Raw genomic sequence first — 18,015 nt, 5'->3', positions numbered from 1 at the left:
TAAACACACACACACACACACACATATACACACACAAATATATATATATATATATATATATATATATATATATATATATATATATATATATATATATATATATATATATAAATACCATATATGTATATATAAATACCATATACATAAATCCAGTATGGGATTGGAGAAGTTTTGTTTGTTTGAAATCTTTTGTTTTCTTTCCTTCGCGATCTCACACCGCACAAATTTAGGAGTACAGTTATATGCGTGTATGTACATTGAAACCATTTCAATTTCAGTATCCAAAGTCTGAATAACATTAAATCCATGTGTGTGTTTAAATGATAATTCCAATTGCTTTTATGGGCGACCGTGCACGCATTTATTTGTACGTTTTCTTTTTTGCTTTATTTACTTTTATAATGCCGCTCTTTATATTCCCTTAAGAACGTTTTTAACCTATCATTACTAGAATTATAGAATTATACATACATAATATCTCATTAACTTATTTATTGCTGAATTATTCATGTATTGTACGCACATAACTTGATTAGCGTTTGTGTTTAATTTTTAGGTCATGTGGTACATACAACCTCATTGTATAGCTTATTACTATGTATTATAAAATATACCAACGGCTTATAGTTAGTTTAAACACGCTTACGAATACACCAATTTTAAAAATATATTCTATGGACATGTCATCAACGTGTGTGTAATGATTTAAAATGACATATGGTATATTGTAACGCCCTCCAATGAGCACTGAAGAGATCTTCTAGTGACAGGTCGTAATTCCTGTAAATACCTCGATTTCTATATTCTTCTTCATCTATTTTTTCAGAGAGATGCTGTATCAAAAAAGTTTGGGAATCTGGGATTTCGAATGTTAGAGGCACGTACGTAATATTATATTTATATATGGTGTAAATCAATAAAATTATTGAATTAATACATTGGGTTTGTTATTGATTAAGTCTAGATAAATTGTCTACTGTGTCAAATGAATAGTTACCATACCACAATTTAGCAATGCTTTAAATATACAATGACCATATACATATTAAGCTTGCGGCAAAATTAAAATTAAAATCTTAACTTTTTTAATTAATGTTTTACTTATTAAATACCACTATTTTTTAAAATCTACTGTGATACGTGTTTCGATACATTTCGCATCATTTTCCAACACCGTTTGTGAATCTTATTCTAAATTTAAGAGTTGGGTCCTTGGGACGTTGAAGGTTGAAGAGGGGGTAGTAGCTGTTTCTTATTTTTATTTATTATTTTTTTAAATTTCATTATTTCTTATCAGTGGGATCATAGACAATAGGGGGGTGGCATTAGTCATTGTCATATTGTTAATTATGGGTTTATTGACATTTACATTTTTATGATTTTTTTTTGTTTCATAATGTTGCAGTTTATGGCTTTTCGTATTAATTATTTTTAGGATTTCTAAGTTATTGTGGTTAAATTTGTGATCATTATCTATTGAGTAAAACATTAATTAAAAATGGATAGATTTTACCACAAAGTGACTGCTGAATCAATTGATGAAATTAAATCTTAACTTTTAACAATTCAATACCGTAATAACTTTTCAAAATCAATAAAAATAATGGGATATCGTATTGACCATTTAGATGTGGAAAGATGTCAAAGAATTTTTTTGAACTTCTTAAACAATGAGGTATTACACTTATTATAGAATGACTAAAATTAACACAGCGGTCCATGGAAAGATCCATGCTTGGTATAAGCCTGAGAGATAAAATAAGAAATGAAGAAATTAGGAACAGACCCAGAATAACAGATATCATGAATCGCTTGGCAAGACTCAGATAGCAATGGGCTGGACATGTTGCAAGACAGGACCTCACAAGGTGGACCCCTAAAATTTTGAGATGGAGACCTTCGGAGAGCAAAAGAGACGTCCGAAGACCTCAAAAATATGGTACCACGACAAATCCACTGTGGGGGGTAGAAATTGGCTGCAAGCAGCAACTGACCGAGAAAACTGGAAGGGTACGGAAGAGTCCTATATCCAGCAGTGGAGGAAAGAAGGCTAAAGAAAAAAAAAGAAGATAGAATAAGGTACACCTTGATAGAAAAAGTTTTGATTTATTTTCACACAGTATAAGTTCTCAGTTTTGTTCGCCTCCGTAGTGTAATTATTTCACTCTAATATATATTTCACTCTAATATAATGGTCAGCACGCTCGGCTACCGTTCTGGAGATGCCGGGTTCGATTCCCAGAGGGGGTCAAATAAATATTAGTGATTATTTCACTCTAATATTTATTCAATATTACCCTGGACTGGTACCTGAATCGGAGGGCTGATCACCTTTCCTTCATGTGTTAACGATCGAGATAACACTGTGTTTGTATAATGCAGTGCCCTATGCACCATTGAGGTGCGGATAAGGGTTTGAATTGAGTAAGTTCTCGAAGACTTCCCGCATCAAAACCTCATCTAGATGCGGGAACTGTAGGTACCTATTGGTTAACGATACATTTTCATTTCAAATGCAGTGTTCTAGTGCAATCTAGGCTCGAGGGTTATTCATGACACCAAGAGATCTCGTGACCTAGGACTGACCCCTCTCAATTATAGGTTCCTATTTAAAGTGGCCACCAGGTACCAAGTGCCAGATACTCGCGTGGCGCTCTACCTAACCCTAACGACAGCCCGCGACTCATTACACCGGAGGTATTTAGTGTTTAGCATACAATAGGATGAGTAGATCGGTCACGACAGAGGACCCTGACCAGTGGCGCTACGTAATCACATCATTTAATAATAATTTTAGATAATTTACATAGCGCTATTTTTGTAATACACTACCTCAAGGGCGCTTTACTGTGTTTAATTGAAGGTCTGTCAAAGAGCCTAGATGCTTCTGTATCAGATTCAGGATTGCGGTGGTACAACTTTCAATCATGTAATTGGGGAAAAGGGAATTATGAAAACGTTTTTCTTTTTTAGATGGAAGTGCATTTACTATTTATATATTTGGCGGTTAATTTGTAGAACTACATTTTGATTTATATATTGAATATTAAAATTACAAGCTGATTTTTAGAGTACTCATATTTTGTAATCATGAAAAACACATAGGAATAAAAATTGTGACAATTGTTTCGGCTTATAGCATTTTCAAACTTCTTAGCTTGAAAATATTGTTTGCATTTTCACATTAAGATTTGTGCATTTATGATTTTCCTTGCTTATTATGTACAAGGCTAATAAGGATTAAGTGGATATTTGTTTAATCTAGTTGAAAAAAACATGTTTTATTTTAATCTGTATTAAGAAAAGGTGGGATAATCTAGTGTGTGCCTGATTGGAGAAGCCGGACTGTTAACTGTCGTCATTTTGTGTCCTAGCTTGGTATCAATGACTTTCATTATTTTTTATCAAGTATAATACCAGCTTTCGTGAGAGTTCTTTATGAACTATCACAGATCCGAAATCGGATTCTATTGTCTTTGAAAGCTGTGGAATTGATTTATCATAATTTCTAAATTTTGGCTTTTGACTTTTTAAATTCACGGACGACACTGCAATTCGTGCAAGTTCATAGTGTAACGGTGTTGTTCACATTTTTGCATACAGCTAACGAACATCACGGTGGTTATTATCAGTGCTTCAAGGCTACCAATAAAACAACCGGAAATAGTGTATGAAACTTAAAAATAATAAACAGAAAAAGAAAAAACTTAAAAGGAATACACTGACAGAACGTAAAAAAATATATGAAAATTGATTAAATAAGAATCTTTTGGAAGTTTGGGCATTTACAGGGATTACGACTGTCATATGCGGGTTTAAGTGATCACTTTACACACGTGTAACAATCACCAATTCCACCCATGATTAACAACCACACTATTCAAATTCTTGGAACTTCTAAATAAATGTATGTATTGAATAAACTCGAAACACAGTTCATGAATACAATAGACAACTCCAAATTGGAGATTATTCAGATTTGTGAACAAGTATTTGGACATACTCAAAACGTTGTTGATTAAATAACATTAAGATCAAATCGAGGTTGATACCCGTACTCGTAAAATCACGTGATATACAAGCCATTCGAAATTTGTACAAGCCCCCGAGCTAAGGTTAATTAAGGTGAAATAAAATCCTCGTTTACTAATAAAATTTATTACAAATATGCGATTTCTATCTGCGGAATGCCTATCAGTGATAGACATCGAGGGAATTCGAAAAACGATAGTGAAATCATGTGCCGAAGTAGTATAAACACCCATAAAATCTACCTGCATGCCATCAAGTTTTGGCTCCAATGATCTCATGGCAGGATTTCGTTTTTAATCTCGATCGGGCAACCATGAGAAAATTAGCGTTTACTAAAAGGCATTTGAAAAAATCGCCGCAGGTTGGAAAACAAGATAAATACTTGTATCACAGTATTGAAAATAATTACGTGTATTATATATATATATATATATATATATATATATATATATATATATATATATATATATATATATATATATATATATATATATATATATATATATATATATATATATATATATATATATATATATATATATATATATATATATATATATATATATATATATATTTATATAAATATAACTAACTAACTAACTAACCATCACGCCGCTTCCCCGCAGGGGTAGGCAGAGAGAATCGAACGCCACACCACTCTGTCTTTGCAAACATTCTTTGCCTCTTCTACATTCATGCATCTCCTCATACATACCCGACGATTATTACGACTCCTGACCCGGCCGCTTTCAAGTATTTGACATACCTGATTGTGCCAAGTGTTCCTCGGTCGTCCTCTGCTTCTTTTTCCAACTACATTCGCTCCATAAATTTGTTTAACCGTTCTTTCTTCACTCATACGCTCCACATGTCCAAACCATCTCAACACACCTTTCTTAATTTTATCGATAATGCTTATCTCAGCCTTACATTCTTTCCTTATTTCATCATTCGAACATCTATCAAACATCGTTTTGCCACACATTCGTCTGAGGGATCGCATTTCGACTGCATTCAGTCTGCTTTCATCCTTCTTTTGCCAACTCCATGCTTCGCTTCCATACATAAGGGTTGGAACCAGAACTCCATTGTGTACTGCCAGTTTAGCTTCCGCTGATAGATTTTTATTTGCTAAAACTGATTTTAGTGCACCATTCACTCTGTTCCCAGCATTCACTCTCCTTTCTATGTCTTTATCAATCTTTCCATCCCTAGAAAACATACTACCCAAATATATGAAATCATCTACCTGTTCCAAAATCTCCCCATTTACCAATATTTCACACTCAGATCTACATTCATCTCTTTCAAAAACCATGATATATATATATATATATATATATATATATATATATATATATATATATATATATATATATATATATATATATATATATATATATATATATATATATATATATATATATATATATATATATATATATATATATATATATATATATATATATATATATATATATACATTAGTGTATATATGTATGTGTATACATATATTTAAACACACAAATGCATGGTTTAAAATGGCTGCTTACAAAAATGTGAAAAAGTTTAAAACAAATAAATTCAAGCAAGGTTTTAATATGTAATCTGTTAGTTTTTCTCTTTGTGAATGTAAATTTAAGTCTACAACACAAGACTCATTTAAAAATGAAGTATTTTCTCCCGTATAACCATGTTTATTTGGATACGATATATGATTTTAGCTTTGCAATCGTTCATATAAACATATTTATAGCAAAGAGTGATATATGATAAATAATGTATGAAAAAAACTGTGGTAGGGATTGTCCTGACGAAGAGACGAGTAAGTCTCGAAACCGGAAGACATAAAAAACTCGGTGAGGGGTTAAATACTAATATTACTAACATTTTTGCAAAAAAATATAAAAGCAAAAATAGTTTATACATAAGATGAAAGCTAATTGAATTAATGTTCCAGTGGTACATACATATAAATTATGTGTATTATTTTTACACGCTTTTTTTAAAATTAAATTTAGCTCAACACATACCTTGAGTGGTTTTGATGAGATTTTTTTCGTTAATCACGTTTTTATTTTCACCCGCATGCCGAAATGGTATTTCTATGCAAAATGGTGATTGTGAAAGGCGTTCGGAACGCGACACTGACAGTATCATATAGTGTTTCATGCGTCAGACCATCAGTCTCTGCACGTCTGTCAGTCTGTCCCTGATGTGTAATTAATATGAACGAAAAACCAATCAATTATTCGATGATTAAAAATAAAATTACGAAATTTAAATTCAAGAAAAATTAAACGTCAATCAAATGATCCCATGCGATTGGGGTTTGCCAGAAATATCTATTTAATATGTTTTCGTTTCGAATTTCAAGAATTTTTTTACTTTTGTGTGATGCGGTTGAATGAGTGAGGAAAGGCTAGTAAAACAAATTTATGAGGCGAATGTTGTTGATAATAAAAGCAGAGGGAGACCGAGGAAAACTTGGTATGATCCAGGATTTTGATGTTTATATGTTAAATGTTCGAATGTTTATATGAAGAAAGAATGCATGGCTGAGATAAGCATTATCGATAAAAATTAAAATAGGTGTGTTGAGATGGTTTAGCCGTGTGGAAGGAATGAGTTAAGAAAGAACAGTGAAAAAAAATATTATCGAATGTAGTTGAAGATAGGAGCAGGAGAATACCGAGGAAAACATGGCATGATTAAGTATTTCAAATACTTGGGCGTGGTCAGGTCATGAGTCGGAGTAATCGGCGAGTATGCATGAACGTGGAAGAAGCTAAGATTGTTTGCAAATACAGATTGGTATGGCGTTCTATTCTCTGTGCCTACCCTTGAGAGAAGCAGCGAGATAGTTTGTTAGTTAGATTTGAAAATAGATACAGCATAGTTTAATTATGGTAGGTATCGAGTATTATCTAAATTCCAATATAAAAATCATTAATTGATAAGGGGGTCACTTAGTGAGAATATGTATCCATTTGAAATTTAAGTTTTATTGGGAAAATACCACTAATTCTTAAAATCTATTGTGTAACGTGTTTGAAAATGTTTAAAAATGATGCGGAATACATTGAAACATGTGTCACAATAGATTTTAAGAAATATGTGGTGGTATTTACCAAGTAAAACTTTAAAAAAAAATTTTTCGTTATTTATAAAATTTAAAAAAAAATAATGTTTAAAAAAAATTATAAATCGCTTATGTTTTATTTGAGTAGAACTTAAATAAAATGTGAATTATTTTTCATTAATTGATTCGGCAGTCACTTTGTGAAAAAAATCTATGAAATTTTGATGTAAGTTTTCCGTAGTAAATTATTTTTCATCCAATATAAGTTTCATGCAGTAAAATTCGAATACTGCGTCAATATTTACCACTGTATTTCATTCAAAGGTATAAAAAAAATATATCAATGAACTTATTTATCTACTGAAGGACGTCTACATAATACAGTCACTATAATCACAAGCTTATAACACAATGTGCATAGAAAAAGATTAATTATATTTTTTGTCTATGCACGCGATGATTTAACTTTTCAATCGATCATGTCAGTCGTCACTATCAAGTTTCTCTTATTATAACCCACATTAATTATCGCGCAATAACACAATGGGGTTCAAATTACAAAACTCCACAAGCGATAAGACGTGGCGACCAACCTCCGAAACGCATTACAAAAATTGACGACAATTACAGTTGGCGTTGGTTTGGGCGGGAGGTTGTGTAATTTCCACGTGTGTTTGCAGGAATGTAATGTATGTTGACACTGGTAATTTGTGTGGAGTATTTGTAACACAAATCTATTCGGTATTCACGCACCTCGGCGAGCATAAAGCGAAGGAGGTAACTGTAATATTCTCGTACTGATTTACTTTTCAAGTGCAAACACAGCTTTATAATTATTTGAATAGGGCAGCCCAGTAGGTACCTACTTGCATTATATTTAACCCTCTATCTACCCTCGAGTTGATATAATATGAGTAAATAAATGGGCTTTTCAGAATAATTCAAAATTCATAAAACTCTTTTATTAGTATGTGAGGTCCGAATCCTGGATTACAATCACATACATGAGAAACGCCAGAAAATATCCTTTTCATTTTTATTATTTAAGCTTATAATTTATAATTTGTATAAAAGTTTCTGCTCAATAAAAAAAAGTTTATTTTAATCTCACTAATAGATGTCTCTAGTGAAGTTCTAGTGTTTCAAGAACAATGTTTCAAAATTGGTTCATATATATATATATATAGAACATCCAAGAATTTGAGTAGTGTGGTTGTCAATAATGGGTAGAATTGGTGAATGTTACACGTGTGTAAAGTGATCACTTAAACCAGCCTATGACGGTCGTCAGCCTCGTAAATGCCCAGACTTCCATATTCTTCTTCATCTTTGATGAGATGTCAAAAAATAATATCTAAAATATGGTTCGATATTATAGTTATTACAATGCATGCTTAGTGGATCGCTTCGAAACCTATATCGACATAATAAATAATAATATACCAAGTCGCTTAAATAGTGCGATAGTTACCTACCGCACATAGCACAGGTGCGCCGATTATAATGGAAAGTGCGAGATATTTCTGACAGATATCGCACCGCAAGATCGATACTGCCCCAAGGTAAATAAACATTTGTGTTCCCACGTATTTATCGGCTAAAGCCGCAATTACGATAATAAACAAATTAAAGGAAATGGCTCAGAACTTGTTTGTTTGCTTCCATTTAATTCAATAGGCAGGGTATTATTTAACTTAGCGTCTGAGGCAAGATTTAAACCTGGGTCTTTTGACGTGTGTCAGCTCCTTTATCTATTTAAAGTGGTAGAAGTGTTCCTTAAACGGCTCGTTCAAATTAGCAGTGTCTGAGTTGCATACGCCAGCGCGAGTACGGGTATGAACATTTGTCCTCTGACTGTTTTACCAGGGATGTTGATGAATGAAAGATATGAAGAAATGAGAGGTATGAATGGCACAAAATAAAATACAGATTTGAAACTAAACGTCAGTGTTACTCACTTACTTCCTACTTCAGCTTTCTTCTTGTGTCCAGTATTGAACAAAGGCCTCCCTATTGGATTTCCACAGTTCTCTGTTGGACTCGACTCTTTTCCAGTTCAGGCCCACCGCTTTTCTAATATCATGTTAAAGATACCTTAGTATCACCTAATAATCGAAGAGAACACAATAATAAACATTTTGTCATCCTTTGTAGTCGATTAGCTTTTTTCGATTTACCCTACCACCTACTCTAGGCAACTAGAAACTGGTGAAATGCTAATACTTAGATGGTCAGCTGGAGTGGCCCTTAGTGACAAAATAAAAACTTCACGAATTTGTGGATACCTGGGTGTAACAGACATCAATAGTAAGGTAGAGGAAAGGCAATTGAGATAGTATGCGCACATGAGACGCAGAGAATCTGATCAAATTATGAACCAGTCAATCGCTATGGATCTTCCCTAGGAAGACCAAATAATTCAGGAATGTTATAGAAAGATAACATGATTTGAAGGCATGGTTTGGGTGACGTTGTCAATGATGGAAGGGCCTGCCGTCTATAAAAACGATAAGTTGATAAGTTGAAGCCAGGAAGAAGAAGAAGAAGAAAAAGAATAAGATGAAGATGAACAGTGTTATTAGAGAAATTTTTAAGATGTGGATTTGTTTTCCAAAATTGAATCTCTTACAATATACAATTTATAATATTACAAGGCTCTAACTTTGTACTACACTAACTTCAATTTTCAATTTATTCAGTAAAAATTAACATATTCATTACGTATACAAACCAAAAATTTAAAGACCGCAGAATATACATGAGATAATATACATTATCATGCAAAAGTTAAATCACTAAACAAACTCTCGATATGTGTTTACAATATGAATAATAATACAATTAATTAATGACAATATGATAAATAAACATTTTTATTAAAGAAGTAGGTATATAGTGCAACGAAATACGACAAAAATGACGCATATTTGTCTGAACAACGTTTTGTGGGATGGATAATCTGTGTTTCCGGGGATTAGACTAGACTACTCGTCGGCACACTTAAAATCGCCATTTTGGTACTCAAAAGTTATCTGTCATTTGCATGAATGCTTTTAAATACTAACAAAAATGGCATTAAGGCATCCAAGGTTATTTTTTGCATCTAACTTAAATGTCAATTGGGTCGCAAAATGTCGACAAAAATATTGCAACATTATAACGTAACATTTTAAAAGCTTGTACATACAAGGATTATAATGAGGACTTCCCGGTGTGACATTTTGTGAACCAGTACCACTTGAAAATAATTCAATAATTTTTTTCAGTTTAATTAGTAATACATATCGCTCACTCCTTTCAAGAACGTCATAAATCAAAATACTTGATTTTTCAGGAGAACGTTTTTAAAGTTTAAGAATGTAATAAAATGTATTAAAAATAAATATCAAGTCACTTATTGAAGTTTTTATTGTACAACAGATCTTTTTAGGTAAAACCTGAAGTTTTTTTTTCCATTTGAAAAACATTTAGTATATTCAAAAAAATAATGAAACAATATCTTTTTTTCAAATTGCAAAAACAACATTTTATGCCCTGTAGCGGGTAAATATTAAGTTAAAAATATGCCTGTTTTGCTGGGATAAAGTACTTTTTCTGGGCATTCCGAAAACATGCACAACTGAAAATTGACGAATTTTGATTAATGACATTCTTGAAAGGAGTCAGCGATATAGGCAACTGCATCGATGAGGCACGTAAGGTGGCTAAGTGGGGTTCACAAGAAAAAAATAAATTTTTTAATGATATGTATGATTTTATAATTGTATGTTTGTAAATGCATGTTTATATTTTTTATTAATAAATTAAAATAAATATATTTTAGGTATCTAAACGTGAGACAAAATATGTATCGTATAGGGCTGCTCAAGACCTGAAATTTGGCTGGCTTAAGTGGACTTCCATCTTCCTTCATATACAACAAAAAAACATAGATGTGTCATCTCCGGTTAAGACACCTAAAATATTGATATGTCATCCGTAGGGTTGATTATCCAGTATCTGATAACATAATATGTAACATATTTAACATATTTAAGTTTTGTACTGATATTTCTTGGTGGAACTCCATTGTATGTAATAAAATAACAATTAAGTATATAGTTTTTCCTACAAATCAACAAACATAAATACAAAGATACTTAAGATAAAATAATGAACTCATTAAGGTGTGGATGTTATCAAAGTATTTTGGATTAAAAAACCATAGTTAGACCCTCACGACTCATTAACGAAGATAACCCCACATTCCCAGCAAAAAAATCACGAAAACGTACGTCTAGATGAATTACTTCATGAAATCAGATAGAACAGGCATCGGCTATGATTTAACACCTCCCATAAACAATAGCTGTCATCTTTAATCTGCGATATTGTCTACAGGTCTAAGAACTCATATTTTTCTCATGAGATCATAGATAACAATGTGGTCCGTCTCTATGGTACGAGCATTGACGTGATGTTCTATGTTCTCTTAATTCAATTTGAATATAGGAACACAACACGAACCAAAGGTCGCGGCACGTTGAATAATGCATGCGAGATATGGCCGAGATGTATTCAAATCGGACGGAAACGTATTGAACTTGTCGATGGTTTATTTAACATAAAAAAGGAGAAAAACGAGACAATGCTGTCCGCCTATAATCTCCACATTTGACCTATTGTGTACTGAGATTTCAACTGCGAGGCATTATAATGTGTTTTTTTATACGGCTTGTTACTTGCAAAATTATTATTTTTAGAGTTTCCTTTCTTATTTTTATGATTAAATACCGCATAATGCCTCAAACCAGTGGACAGTACTGAAAAATGGCAACTGGTCTCAGACTCTATGAAGGGAAACTCCTGGTCTATTACTCCACGCGATCGGGGGTGGGCAACGTCACACGGTTGACATCTAATATAGGCAGAGACCGAAGAAATGAGAAGCAGTGAGCGTCTGACCTACATGTCAGTGACGGCTCACAAATGGTCGGTATCGGCAACTCTACATATTCGGGTGGTCGTACACAACATCCCTGATAGGTATCCAGGCTCATTAGTTAAATCCGACAATCGGTCATCGCTTGACCAATGACAGCGGACACAGCCCTAGTGAGCTGATCCACTCTGGTTTTAAGTATGACGGCACAAGGTGGTTTGGTTTATTTGACTTTAAAAACTTTATAGTCAAATAAACCAAAACTTCAAGGAAAAACAAACGCTAAGATGCACTAGCCTGTCTGGCAGCAAGAGAGATTCTTCTTTTAGTGATCCAGATAACTGACAATGTGTTATGTTATGCCCAGCTTGCGGGAGTCAGGATCCAGGGGCAAGAAAATGAAGCAGAGGAAATAAGATTGTCCAAGAAAAGGGTTTTAAAAGTTACGAGGAAGGACCTACAACCTGAGGACGAGGAGAGCTGTCCCCAATAGACTACAAAGACGTTAAGTTAAGATGGAGCCAGGCAGAAGAAGAGAGTTGTGTCCTCGGGACTTTGAACTCTGGACGTGTTTGAAAATGATGCGGAAAGCATCTTGAGAACATATATTTTAGAAATAGTGGTATTAACCTAGTGTGTTATATTAAAGTGCTGGTGGTAGGGAATTTAGCGTAGTTTTTCTCTCCTTAGATTTCGCGTAGGGTTATTAATTTGCCACTTTCCCTACAACAGCCTGTGTTCTGATTTTTCATCAATACGCTTGAACGGAACTTCAATTTCTTAGTGACAACAGTGCGCTTAGAGCAGTTACTCCTAAACTAAAACTCGTGTCCCATCAAGAGCTATTTAAAACAAATCAAAACAGTATGGATACGTATCCAGAGCTCTTCATATCACGTGGGCGATGTGCAGTACATGCGCCGCTTCCATCACACATTTCTCTCCCACAAATGACGTTCGTGCAGCATGATTGAGTTGCAACCCTTGTTGCATTATTCATGCACCCATCTCCCTCCAATGCTCTATTCAATCGTGTCCCTGTATATCGGAACACTCATCTTCGTGATGGCCGGCTTTCCATTGTGCTCGGATTGATACCGGTAGAAAAGCCCGCATTGGCGGGGTGATCAATTTACATTTCATCTTTTTGAATATGGATTAGTTTCGGTGTATTTTTTGTTGGTTTTAATTCTTTGTAGTGTAATAGTCAGCACGCTCGGCTACCGTTCTGGAGGCCCCAGGTTCCGGGACCTCTAGAACGGACAGATAGAGTACATCTACTTTCATATAAAAAAAATGTTTCATATCAAGATGTGACACCTATGATATAGATTTATTATCCGTAGGGTGAAAAATCGAGAGTCTGATTGAAATTTGCTAAAAATATTTGTTTTTTTGTCTGACATTATTTAATTTTAAATGTAAGACCCAACAGTTGAATTTACATAGACTGACCCCGACCTTCATAACCTTTGTCCCACAAATAATTTATTCAAACATTATTTAGTTGTGCTTTTATGGCCTTTGTTGCTGTCAACATATATTTTAACGTTATTTATTATTAATTTTTTCCTCAACAACATAATTTTAAATCTGACATTCCAACCATGTAAACAGTGATTACGTAACTTTTCAATATGTTTTTTTCGCTATTATTTAATCGTTAAATTATATGTACGTAATTGTGGATTTAAAATGATTGAAGGTTCGTTTGGTTTTATTTTACTAAGTACGTACGTAATTTTAGATTAAAAATGATTGAAGGTTTGTTTGGTTTTATTTTACTAAGTACGTACGTACGGTATTTAAGATTTAAAATGATGGAATGTTTGTTTGGTTTTATTTAACTAAGTACGTAATTTTAGATTTAAAATGATGGAAGGTTTGTTTGGTTTTATTTTACTAAGTACGTAATTTTAGATTTAAAATGATGGAAGGTTTGTTTGGTTTTATTTTACTAAGTACGTAATTTTAGATTTAAAATGATGGAACGTTTGTTTGGTTTTATTTCACTAAGTACGTACGTAATTTTAGATTTAAAATGATGAAATTTTTGTTTGGTTTTATTTTAGTAAGTACGTAATTTTTTGCCTACTACTATTGCCATCATGCTGTTTCCATGCAAGGGTAGACAAAGAGGATGGAACGCCGCACTCTTCTGTCCTGACGTACACTCCTAGCTTCCTTTACGTCCATACATCTAGTCATATATGCACCCGATTACGTAGATTTTTGACATAACCATATTTTAGCTTCTGATTGATCTGGTCCTACCAAGCCTTTTTTGGTCATCCTCGTTCTGTTCAACATTTGTCAAATATAATTATTTAGTCATTTTTCTTTTATCTATTCGCTCCACATCTCCAAACCACTCTTAAGAACTTTTCTTAATCTTTTCAACTATCCCAAGTTTTGCCTTGCATTTTTTTCTTATGTCTTCATTTTCAATTCTGTCTTTTAATGATTTTTCCACACATTTGGCTAAGGGAACGCATTTCAATGATATTAACTCTGCTTTTGCCAATTCCATGTTTCACTTATATACATCAGTACCGGTACTAGCACTCCGTTGTGAACTGCCTATTTAGCTTCCAGTTTTGCTTGGTTTAATTTTTTTTATTCCGAAATAAACTATATTTCTTGTTTCGGCAGTCACTTTGTAGTAATATCAATCCATTTTTAATTTGACTAACTAACTTACTAACCATCACGCCTCTTTCCCACAGGGGTAGGTAGAGAGAATCGATCGCCACACCACTCTGTCTTTGCAAACATTCTTCGCCTCTTCTACATTCATGCATCTCCTCATACATTAGCCGACGATTATTACGACACCTGACCCGGCCGCTTTCAAGTATTTGACATACCTGATTGTGCCAAGTTTTCCGCGGTCTTCCTCTGCTTCTTTTTCCAACTACAAGTAAAGTCCACTACTTCTTCAAATCCGTTTTGATACGTGTTTCGATGCATTCCTCATCATTTTCAAACACATTTTCAAAATGATATCGAATGCATCGAAACACGTGTCAAAAAATAGTGCTATTACCAAGTAAATATCGTAAAAAAACTAATGATGTCTGACGGACCACCCAGAAATGCGACTTTTCTAGAACTTTCTTTACTTATCTCATAAAAAACAACGGTTTCATTATCTTATAAGGGTTTTATTTTCCTAGTTAGGGCTTACTTGACAGATCAGCATCATCCGTGATTTCCTGAATGGAATTCTTCAGCAATTCCATATAAGCCCAAACTACAGGTGTATCCTCACATGGATGTTCCCAAGGTAAACTTGCTCGTTTCGAATAGAATCAAAGGTAGCAATCTACAAATGTAATGGAAAATTATTTTAAATTCAATTTGTATTATCTGCTTCTATTACCAACTACATAAATTTGTTTAACCGTTCTTTTTTCTTTCATTTTATTGACATGCCCAAACTATGTCAACACACTTTTCATTTTATTGAAAATGCCCATTTCAGCCTTGCATTCTTTCATTACATCACCATTTGAACATCGATCATGCATCTTTTTGCCTCACATTCGACTGAGAGGACGTATTTTGATGAGGAGATAGATGTATGAATGTGGAAGAGGAGAACATTGTTTGCAAAGACTGATCGGTGTGGCGTTATATTTTTTCTGCGTAACCCCTGCGGGGAGCGACGTGATGGCTTGTTGATTAGAATAATTTATAAAGCGCAATTTTCGTAAAATTCTATAGCAAATGTAAGTTGTTATATTGACTGCCCTTACGTGAAGTACTCTATCTGCAAATCTGTTATTTTACAGGAGAGAGCTAAGAAGATTTTTTCAACGTCTTTTTTTTTATTAATTAAAGATTTTATCTGAAATTCTAAGTTTCTAAGCATTACACATTAAAAAACACGATAGAATAATGAATTAAATCGTTTTAAAACTTTATGCTTTGTCAAAATTCAGTAGTTAGCGTTTTAGGAGTTCAGTTCATTTCGAAAATTCGATCTAGATAGCGTCTTGTACGCCTGAATACTAGTCGTAATTTGTTTTGTACATATATTTTTTCGTTTATATTTGTAGATAACGGTCAGTTGATAACATACACCAAATATCTCAAAATTGACAAAAATGTAGTTTACGTAGGGCACGTCGATATTATAGTATTGACGTGTTGTTATTTTTTATGTTTAGGTGTGTGCACTCGATTCTATTGACTCTACACGCTTCTGAGTTGAAGACAGATTTCAAGGCTGCGCAACTGACATATTAGTTCACATTTCACATTCCGCCACAAACAATTCTATTTCCTTACTTGCAGACTAGCGCAGAAGCCTGCGGTCATTGTCGCATGGTACACTTTATGCGGCCGTAATTTTGTATCTATGTAGGAATTTCAATTTAAAATCCGACCAGTCTCGATGTGAACTTGCCAAAATTAGCGGTCGATATCATCGGCCGAACGTTATATAGCCTATTTAAAAATGGTTCACATGACACACATATGTATGTACTTGTATGTAGGAACTACCCTAGTTTCTTTACCCGCAAATTATCATTATTACTTATGGTAGTTAATTTAAAATTATTACACCTTGTTCCACATAAAGGCCAAATCATGAATTACTTAGAAAATTTAGAAATCCAAAAAAACCTAAATTCTAATAATAGTTTATTGAATAATATATTGTTTCAAAATTCTTCACCTTTGTTTTCCATTTTACCCTTATTTTCAAACTCCGCCCATTGACTAACCCCCTCCCCCTACCTTTCCCCTCTCCCTATTTATAGAACAATTTATATTTTATTTTTTAGTTATTATTCAGACGTGACGATGGAAGTTTAGCTTCCGAAACAAGTGTTTCCTTTATCATTATATATAATTATATACAAATACATATTTGTACATATATATATATATATATATATAAATATATATATATATATATATATATATATATATATATATATATATATATATATATATATATATATATATATATATATATATATATATATATATATATATATATATATATATATATATATATATATATATATATATATATATATATATATATATATATATATATATATATATATATATATATATATATATATATATATATATATATATATATATATATATATATATATATATATATATATATATATATATATATATATATATATATATATATATATATATATATATATATATATATATATATATATATATATATATATATATATATATATATATATATATATATATATATATATATATATATATATATATATATATATATATATATATATATATATATATATATATATATATATATATATATATATATATATATATATATATATATATATATATATTTATATATTGTCTGATTAAGAGAAATGCAAAGAAGTTCTAGTGGACACAGCGATCCATGGAGAAATCCATGCTTCGTTTAAGCCTGATGGATAGAGTAAAAACTGAGGATATCAGGAACAGAACCAAAAAAGAGGATATCATAGATAGTAGTAGTTTGATAATACCCTAACAAGGCGAAACAATTGTCGCGAATTTCATTTTTAATATAGAGTAGTAGATCCTATCACTAACATAGTAGATCCTAAAAATCTTCGTTTGATTTTAATATGTATATAAAATATAAATTAAGGAGTTCTACAAATAAAACCGCTAAATTAATATATTATATGAAAATAAAGCATCTTTATAAGACCTCTTTTTAATTGTTTTAATATTAATTTTACACGAATCGTTTCGATAACTGCAGATATTCTCATGAATAGGTAAAAATGCAAACTAATATTCACAACATTTTGAGTATGTCGAAATACTTGATCACAAATCTGTTTTTTCCTCTTGGGAGTTATTTATATACTTAACCAGCTAGTGACAGATCATAAGCCATATAAATACTCAGACTTCAATATTATTTTTTTATCGACTCGTATGTTCAAATATCGAAAATGTAAAAAAAGAG

The 18,015-nt window shown here is 32.4% G+C and overlaps 1 protein-coding gene across 1 annotated transcript in view; it reads left to right on the top strand.

The window, feature by feature from the left end:
* The first annotated feature begins 823 nt into the window (after window positions 1–823).
* Window positions 824–18,015, top strand: part of LOC148308236 (rho GTPase-activating protein 7-like) — a 449,904-nt gene continuing 432,712 nt past the window's right edge. The window contains exon 1 of the mRNA XM_088262080.1: window positions 824–881. The gene's annotated coding sequence lies outside the window, so the exon portion shown is untranslated. The remainder of the gene's footprint in view (window positions 882–18,015) is intronic.

Source organism: Brachycentrus maculatus, unplaced genomic scaffold (assembly GCF_059751285.1).
Source record: "Brachycentrus maculatus isolate JH-2025_06_01 unplaced genomic scaffold, ASM5975128v1 h1tg000173l, whole genome shotgun sequence".
Taxonomy (NCBI): Eukaryota; Metazoa; Arthropoda; class Insecta; order Trichoptera; family Brachycentridae; genus Brachycentrus; species Brachycentrus maculatus.
This window is presented reverse-complemented; position numbering and strand designations above follow the sequence as displayed.